The sequence below is a fragment of the Phoenix dactylifera genome, chromosome 18, assembly GCF_051530095.1.
Source record: "Phoenix dactylifera cultivar Ajwa chromosome 18, Ajwa_hap1_PhDact_Kaust_v1.1, whole genome shotgun sequence".
In the NCBI taxonomy this organism is placed as follows: Eukaryota; Viridiplantae; Streptophyta; class Magnoliopsida; order Arecales; family Arecaceae; genus Phoenix; species Phoenix dactylifera.
In genome coordinates, this window is record NC_143207.1 from 13,063,554 (window position 1) to 13,073,026 (window position 9,473).

Genomic DNA, 9,473 nt, shown 5'->3' on the forward strand with positions numbered 1-9,473 from the left:
TTTGTTGTCTCGATATCGGATCATATCGGTATCATCCTATTATAGTATCGATGCATGGTACGGTGCAAGATGGCGAGGTGTATCAAGTATCAGTATGGTATGAGACTATATACCGGTTCAATACCGGTACAATATGGTACGGCTAGTATGATATGGTACTGATTGATATGGCAAATTTTAATTTTGATATTCTAAATAATATTCCAAATAGCCCTTCTATGATTCCATTATGAAGCAATAGTGATCCTTTTCTTTGTGCAGTTTGCATAGAGATTAGGGAAAAGCAAACATCGTGGAACTCCTAGCCAAGTATCTTCCGAGAAATTAATATCATGACCATTCCCAAGATCAAGTTTTAGCCGCTTCAAGAAGGGAGGTAGAGTAGACAAGATATCTTTCTAAACAAGCAATATTCTTTTTCTAGCCTTCCAGCACTATGCTAATTTAATTTCTTTATGATATTAAGGTTATTTATTTTTTCTCAAGAATTTCCAACTCCATATGGCCAATGGAACTTAGTTCATAACTTCCAGAACTTTAACACCCAATCTTCCTTCCTTTTTGTTTTTTTTTCTCTCACACAATCTTCGAGTCATTTGAAAGTCCCAATCCTGTTGTGGAAGTAGACCTTTTCCAAAGAAGACTCTTTTGTATTTGTCCAACCTTTCGATTAGCCATTGTTAGTAGCTTGTAAATATGCTGGAAGATAAACACATTTACAGAAGCAAGAATTTCGGATCACTTATGGATTTCTCCCTTTGGTTCGATTTACTGGTCGAGAGAAGGATATCACCAACGAAAATCTACTGTTTTCCACAACCTAAATGCCCAAGACACTTGCAGAGAATTCTTTTCTCTTATTTTCTTATGGTTTTTTTTCCTTCCCCTTAACCCACACCCTTTACAATATGAAGCCTTACACATATATATAGCTTCAACGCATAACTATCAATAGACAGTTTAAAGGCTGGAGAGATGTCTATGGAAAGATATCTCTTTTGGATATGGAAGATCGTGCATTTTGGATATGAATAAAAAATATGTCTCTTGGTTAACCGGTTGGGTGGAACCATCATGGGTGGACCGAATCGATTTTTCCAACATCTCCCACTTACACATGATGGGTTCAACAATGTGAGTTTTAACCATTACGGACAAGACTTATCCTTGCGATTTTTATACAGGCAAATAGGTTGTGCGACCAGCATACCAAAAATAATAATAACGAGCTCCCACTACCATACATCTGTTAGGAATATATAGTAGTTCAGTAGAGTAAGTATGCAGTATCCAAGAACACTTGAGTCACATTTCAAGTACCTTAAGATCTCACTTTAACTTATCACATTACTTATTTTCTATTTTGTATTCATAATTATTCTTTAACATGTAGTCAAGATGATTAGTAGACCAATGAATACAATAAAGAAATGAGACACAAAATGATCTTCCTTTCTATCTCGAATCTCTTGATTGTAGTTCAGTTGCTTTTCCAGATATGTCCCAATAAACCGAATCAATCACGATTATAGGTAACATTCCAAGATAGCATACACTAAACTAAATCTCAAGAAACAGTAAAAATAATAAGGGTATTAACAGAGGTAATTATAGCCTCAGGGCTCACACAACGAGAGAGAAGAGATCAATTCTCTCGTTACCTTTATTGGTCAAATTATGCGCATGTGGTATGAAGCACATGTTATGGTATTTTTCTCCTTTCATGGAACGTATGTTGATTCTCATTATATGAAATACCATACAGATGATAGTTCATCAGACACACCTAGTGTCCAACTTGAGTTCACCACTCTACTTTCTTTCTTATTATTACTACAGAAGTCACATTTGGCATTTAAAACAGACAAGGTGAGTTGTGGATTTACTCACCTTCGGTTACAAAATATTACATAGTGACCTCATCTTGATTTACTATCAAGACGATACTAATTTTAAGCTTGAGCTCATAAAAACATTATGCTTAAAATTGTTTCATCTCTATCAACCACAAGTTATAGAGGCGATTTCCCGTGTGAGAAGGTCAATCTAATGTCTGTCCAATATACATTTATTTAAATGAACTAATCATATGCACTAAGCATTAATGCATATATATATATATATATATATATATATATATATATGCATATGTGTGTGCTTAAAAAATATAAGAACTTGGCATTTATATAAAAACATACATGTGAACCCCAAATGAGAAATTAAAATATCTCATTATTCAAACCATTAAGTACATCAAAGTCTACGAAGAGCTAAAGATTTCACATGTCTCATAAATACATCTCTAGGAATAGGTTTAGTAAACAGATTAGCGATCATTTAATTCGTAGATATGTACTGCATATTCACCTTCTTTTGTGCAACCATGTCTCTCACAAAGTTATACTTTGTATCAATATATTTGGTCTTTGAGTGATATTTTGGGTCTTTTGTATAAGCGATCGATATCTGACTATCACAATGTACCAGTGCTGGATATGCAACATTTTTCAAAACCTCCAAATGATTAAGAAATCTCTTTAGCCAAACTGCTTCTTGTACTGTCGCTGAAGAAGCTACAAATTCAGCTTCCATCGTGGACAAAGCTATATAAGTTTGTTTCTTACTACTCCATGAAATTGCTCCATTACTTGGTAAGAAAACATAACCAGAAGTTGATTTTCTTTCATCCAAATCACCTCTCCAATCAGCATCAGTATAGCCTTTAAGATGCAAATCATTTTCTTGATAACATAATGAATAATCCGTAGTATCTTTTAGATATCTCAATATCTTTTTGACCGCTTTCCAATGGTCATGGTCAGGGTGTGATTGATATCTGCTTACTATACCAACTGCAAAGCAGATAGCTGGTCTTGTACACATCGTTGCATATATAAGGCTTCCAACTGCACTGGAATAGAAAACTCTTTTTATTTGCTCTTCTTCTTGTTGGGTCTTCGGACATATTTTTTAGCTTAATGCTTCACCTTTTGCAATGGGAGTATTAATGGGTTTACAATCTTGCATATAAAATTGTTCAAGAATTTTTTTTATATAAGGCTCTTGTGAAAGAGATAATAACTTTTGAATGATCTCTTTCAATTTTAACCCCAAGAATATAGTTAGCTTCTTCCATGTTCTTTATTTCAAAATTTGAGAACAACCAATTCTTAACTGATGCTAAGAATTCCTTATCATTAGCAGCCATTAGTATATCATCCCCATAAAGTGATAAAATCACAAATTTGTCTTTGGATCTTTTAATATAGACACAGTGGTCTTCATCAATCATGGCAAAATCATATGATATGACAGCCTGATAAAATTTTATATTCCACTATCTAAAAGATTGTTGAAGGCCATAAATTGACTTCAAAAGTCTACACATTTTGTGCTCTTGGCCTTCTTTAATGAAGCCGATAGGTTGTTCCATATAAATTTCTTCTTCCAATTCTTCATTGAGAAAAGTTGTTTTTACATCTATTTGATGTAATTCAAGATCCAAACTAGCTACTATGGCTAAAATGAGCGAATTGAGGTGAATCTCATAGCAGAAGAAAATATCTCTTCATAGTCAATCTTCTCTTGTTGCGTATAGCCTTTTGCTACAAAGCATGCCTTATATCTTTCTATTGTGCCATCCGCCTTGCATTTTATTTTGAGAACCCATTTGTTCCCAATTGCTTTCCGACCTTGCGGAAGATCAACCAATTCCCAAACTTGGTTTGATCTCATTGACTCCATTTTTTCTTCCATTGCTTTCATCCATTTCTCTTTTACAGGATATTTAAGAGCTTCATCAACATTTCTCGGTTCACCTTCCTCTTGAGGTGTAACAAAAAATGCTTCTCCTTCAATCTCAAATCATCGATGGAGAACTAATCCATGGTTACTTCTTCGTAATTGAGATTGTTGTGAAATAAATTCATCATTTCTTGAATCTCTCCCACTTGAACTAGATATTGTTGATGGATTTTCAAGATTTTCCACCAATTGAGTTTGATTAAATAAATTATCATGGTCCTCTACCTCAAATAAAAATAAATTTTTCTTTATTTCATCTTGATTTGGAAAATCATTTTCCAAAAATGTGGCATCACAAGATTCAAATTCAGTAATACTTCCATTATTAGTGTCACCAACGAACACATATCCTTTGGAGATTTCAGAGTATCAAATAAAAATACTCTTTTTACCCCTTGGACCCAATTTTCCATGTTTATGAGAAGAATCATGAACATATGCAGTGCATCCCCAAGGTCTCAAATTACTTAGGTTAGGTTTGCGACCGGTCCATAATTCATAAGGGGTGGAAGTTACTGATTTTGAGGGTACTTGATTAAGTACATATGCAGCTGTTAATAATATACCCCAATAGGTGATTGGCAAATTAGCTTGTACCATCATGGATCTAACCATTTCCAACAGGGTTCTATTTCTTCTTTCCGCAACACCATTTTGTTGTGGAGTACTAGGAATAGTTAATTGTCTACCTATTCCCTTTTCATGACAAATTTGTCTGAACTAATTAGACAAATACTCACGTCCACGGTCAGTTCTTAACACTTTGATTTTTCGATCTAATTGATTCTCAACAAAGTTTAAATATCTCACGAAGCAATCTAATGCATCAGGTTTGTGAGATATCGAATAGACTAAATTGAAACGTGTATAATCATCAATAAATGTGATGAAATAAGAAGCTCCATGTCTTGTCCTCACATTCATCGACCCACAAATGTCAAAATGAATTAATTGCAATGAAAAACCAGCTCTAATTCTTTTACCAAATGGTTTTCTCACAGTTTTTTCTGCTAAGCAATATTCACATATGGCTAGATTAACCTTTTCACCAGGGCCTAATAATCTCTCTTTGGCTAATCTATTCATTCGTCGTTGCCCTATGTGACCTAGCCTAGCATGCCAAATATTTTCATCCACATTGGGATTACTAGTGATGCAACAAAGAAAAAAATAGTACTCATTACATTACACATACTATAATCAGTGTCAAATACAATAAAACCATTTAGTACATAACCAGATCCATAATAAGTTGTCCCTAGTAATATGTCCACACCATTACCATAAAAATTTAAGATATAGCCAAACTTAAGTAATATAACAACAGAAATTAAGTTTCGCCGAATATCTGGAGCATATAATACATCATGTAGGATTAAGGGTTGACCACCTCGCATGTTCAATTTGCAGGTGCCTATACCCTTTACTTCAAGTCTTGAATTATTTCCCACATATATCCATCTTGCTCCTTGTGGAATTCAATGATATTCCACAAAAGCATCTCAATCTTTTGCTACGTAGTCTGTGGTCCCTGACAGTCCACAAAAAATGAGATTCAGCTAAGAACATAAAACTTGAAACATAAGACATACTTATATTTGTGCTAAGGGTTTTTACTTTCTTTGCCTCTAAACATTCACGAGCAAAGTGACCCTTCTTGCCACAATTGTAGCATCTCAATTTTACTTTGTTCCTCTTGAAAATACGCTTTTCTTTACCTGGCTGGCTATGCTTGAGCTTCTTGGAGGTCTTGCTATTACCATGGCCTTTCTTAAAATGACCATTAAAATGCTTTCGTTTAAAGCCCAAAACTCCTTGCGAACTAGTGTTAGCCATATATACTTCATTAGTGGTTTTATTTGCCTCAAGACGGTCTTCCTCCAATTCCAAATGCTTTCATTATGGGTCAAGTAAACTTTCATGTGCTCCCAACTATGAGGCAAAGATCGAATCACAGCTTGAACTTGTTGTTCATCAATTAGCACATGTCCAACATCTCGCAGTTCACTTATCATGTTCGACATTTTCCTTAAATGCTGCTTCATATTATTATTAGGGCGTTTCTTATATGTGTCGAACTTGATGGTCAGCTGCCTAAGTTTGGCGACAGAAGTTCTACCAAACTTTTCTTTTAATGTTTCCCATATATCCTTTGCCGTCTCAAAAGGCCCGAACTCATGCATGATATCATTTTCCATGTTACTCAGTAATGTAACTCGAGCAATTAAGTTCTTCTTTTTTCAAGCAATGTAAGCCTCATTATCCCTTATATGTTGCACTGATATTCCATCTTCAGGCTCATTCATGGTATGGTTTAGGGCTTCCAGCGCCTCTTGTTCCTCCAATACATATTGGATTTTCATTTGCCATATTTCATAATTTTCACCATTAAATTTCTCACCCTTTTTAAGTTCAGCTACTATATTCTTAGATGCTGAAGCTACTGCAGAAAACTGAATTTCTACATAAAGACAAACATGCATACAATTAATGCCAAGCACAACACATATTTTTCTTTGCCACTAAACACAAATAAAATTAATGCTAATTCGCATAATGGCATGGAATTGAAAGTTCACTAAGTTCCTAATCATCATCCAAAAAAAATGGAACTTCCCACTTAAAACATTAATTTTAATTCTTAGCAGGCAAAGTTCTAGTTCTTAAGACAAATCATATGGTAAGTCTTAGAACTCCCACTTAAAACATGTATACTAAAACATTAAAGTTATATAAACATGGAGACATTTATTATCATAAAAAAACTTTTAAATAATCAATACACAAGTAAACAATATAAGTTATTCTAGCTTCGACTAGTTCTCAACTAGCGATTTTGCCATCTAAGAACCCGAACCCTCCTTGGAATAGCATCCTCAATTTCTTTTTGAATCATAGTTGATAGTATTTCTTCAATCCAAATGGTATGACCTCCAGCTACTGTTAAAATCCCACTAATCTCATGCATTAAGTACTCTTTTATAAATGCTCTCACCAATCGAGCATAATCTCTCACTGCTAAGGAATTCCAAAGATTTCTTGGAGCTTGTTGCCATGATCCAAGTAAAGAATCATACAACACTTGGTACCATTGATGTTGACCTAACACATGTCCTAAATGAATGATTTCTTCCATTATATAATGAATAGTTTGTACATGCAAAATCATGTCATTAATAGGATCCATCCTTAACTCATAATGTGTGCAACAAATCCCTAAGCCTTGCCCTTTGTTCAGAGGTTGCTGCCCTCAGAACTCTTACTAAGAGTGGTACTCGTGGCATTATTTCCTGCAACAAATGTGGAAAAAATGCTTAGACATAGCACTGAAATATAAAAACATACAATTAAAGGATGTGGGAATATTCAATCTTAAAATTTCCAAATGTCACACATACAGTCAAGGTATGATAGAAAAAATTTCAGAAATTTTACTCATTAAAAACATATTTTTTGTAATTTTAACTCATTTTATAATATAAAATTAATAGAAAATAATTTTATATTCGAAAAATATTTCAAAAAATTATAAAAAATTAGGAAATTAAATTTTGAATCCAATGGTACAAATCACGTCTCAAAATACAAAATACTTTTTCAGACCATGCCTCAAATAACGACGTCGGAAAGTGCCTCACGCGCTACATGCATCATTAGGGCGCGTTTGGCGGTGCAGCGGTTGACTTTTCTTCGGACGGTCAACCATCAGCCACTCTCCTACCCAGGCGTGTGAAGGAGTGCCACAAAATTTTTTTTTTGTTATTTGTTTTCTTGAAACACTTCATTTTTTATTCCCGAGTCCAATGGTGGTATCTATTTTTCAAACCACTATTGGAGACATAAGGTTTGGATATTAAACATGTCAAGTGAGAGTGGGATTGGTCAGTAGAGGTCTTCTTCAACCCTGACATAAGCTAATCACCGTAACAAATTGCACAAACACCACATGCGATACATGAATGTTGGCTTGGTTTCACAAGACCATAGTGTCAAGAAAATCACCAGGGTAACATAGCTAAGAGGTAATCAAAGTTGAAATTAAGCAATATTAAAGTTGAAATTAAGCTTGTACGTGAAAAATTCATTCTTCAAGCTCATTAAAATGTCAGCTTGGCAGCTCATCACCCGTCCTGTTAAAATATGCGGAGAAGAAGAGAAACTAAGAGAATTGTATTTCTGACTGTCTATTACAATGTACAGAAGCAACCTTTATACAGATTAGGAGACCGACAAAATTTAGTAAGGCCTTTGGCATAATCAATTACAAATCAATAAAGGTGAAATTTGGTAAAGCCGACTAAAATTTGGCACAGCCTGATTTTATGGAGGCCAATTATATTGGGCACAATTAATGGTGAAGTTTGGTAAGACCGACTAAGTTTGGCATAATCAATCAATCAATAAATTCTAACACATCCATCCTTCATGCATGCATGGCATCTATTTTCATGTGTCCCACAAGTTCCCACGCCCTACTAGGTGAAAGAGCTTTCCCTAATCATGAAATATACCACGTAATTGAGGCTTCTGCCAGGGCTATAATACCCATTTTACCCCTATATTCACCAAAAGCCCGACCTGAGCCACCGCGAGTAGTCCGACTTATGAGGTACATCCAGAGTACATAAGACTTTTCATAGAGTTTTTAAATATAAATATTCTTCTAAATATCAAATTTTGCATGAATATTCTTCTAAAATTAATATTTATATCTATACCTCTATAAAATATTTAATTTTGTTATTCTATTTTGTTATTCTTATTTTTGCATATGTATTCACACCATCTAACATCGTTAAAAAATTAACAGTTTCAAACTAGAATGACTAAAATATTTTTAATAGATAGATGTGCTAAAAGAAACATTTATAAAATGATCGCAATAGAAGAAAAAAATAATTTCAAAATTTTATTTTATTTTCAATTAAAATAAATATAGCTTTTATTAATGATGTTAAAAGAACCGTTATATTAGGAGAATTTATGCAAAAATAGTATTTTATGAGGATAAAAAATAAATAATAAAAAAATATTTATATAAATTTTAATTGTTAAAGGGTATTTATGTAAAAAAATTATTTTTTTACAACATGTCTCCTCCGTGGATCACCTTCCTTCGTGCCAATCCAAGTTGAATCGTTCAACACACGGATCTCAAAGCTCTACACATTACTCAAAGCAAGAAGTGGATGATCCATTGCTCCCACATGCATCACAATATCACATGCAAGGATACGACAGGGCCGGCTATTTAGCCCTTCTTTTAGAGTAATTATTTTTTCGTGCTTCCATTCAAAAATTATATCAAACTATAAAAATTTGTTATCCATCTTCGTTGAAATATTGTACTAGCTATCTATTTTCATATTTTTTTTTTAATATTTTACTTGGCAACTATTTATTTTTATATCATTTTTTTAAATATTTTATATTTATTAAATTTTTTTATTATTAAAAAAAATCTTATTTGGCCGTCCGTCCATGATATGCGGGGATATGACAGGGCCGGTTACTCTTTACCTCAAATAGTTATTGAGACAAGACCACCATCCCTTTCCGACGGTGATTGATGTGGAAGAAATTATTCCCTGTGCTGCATGCGTGCAGCATGTGGCCGTGTACGTCACCGATTATGATTATTTATTTGTAAAATAGTGTATCAAGATGTA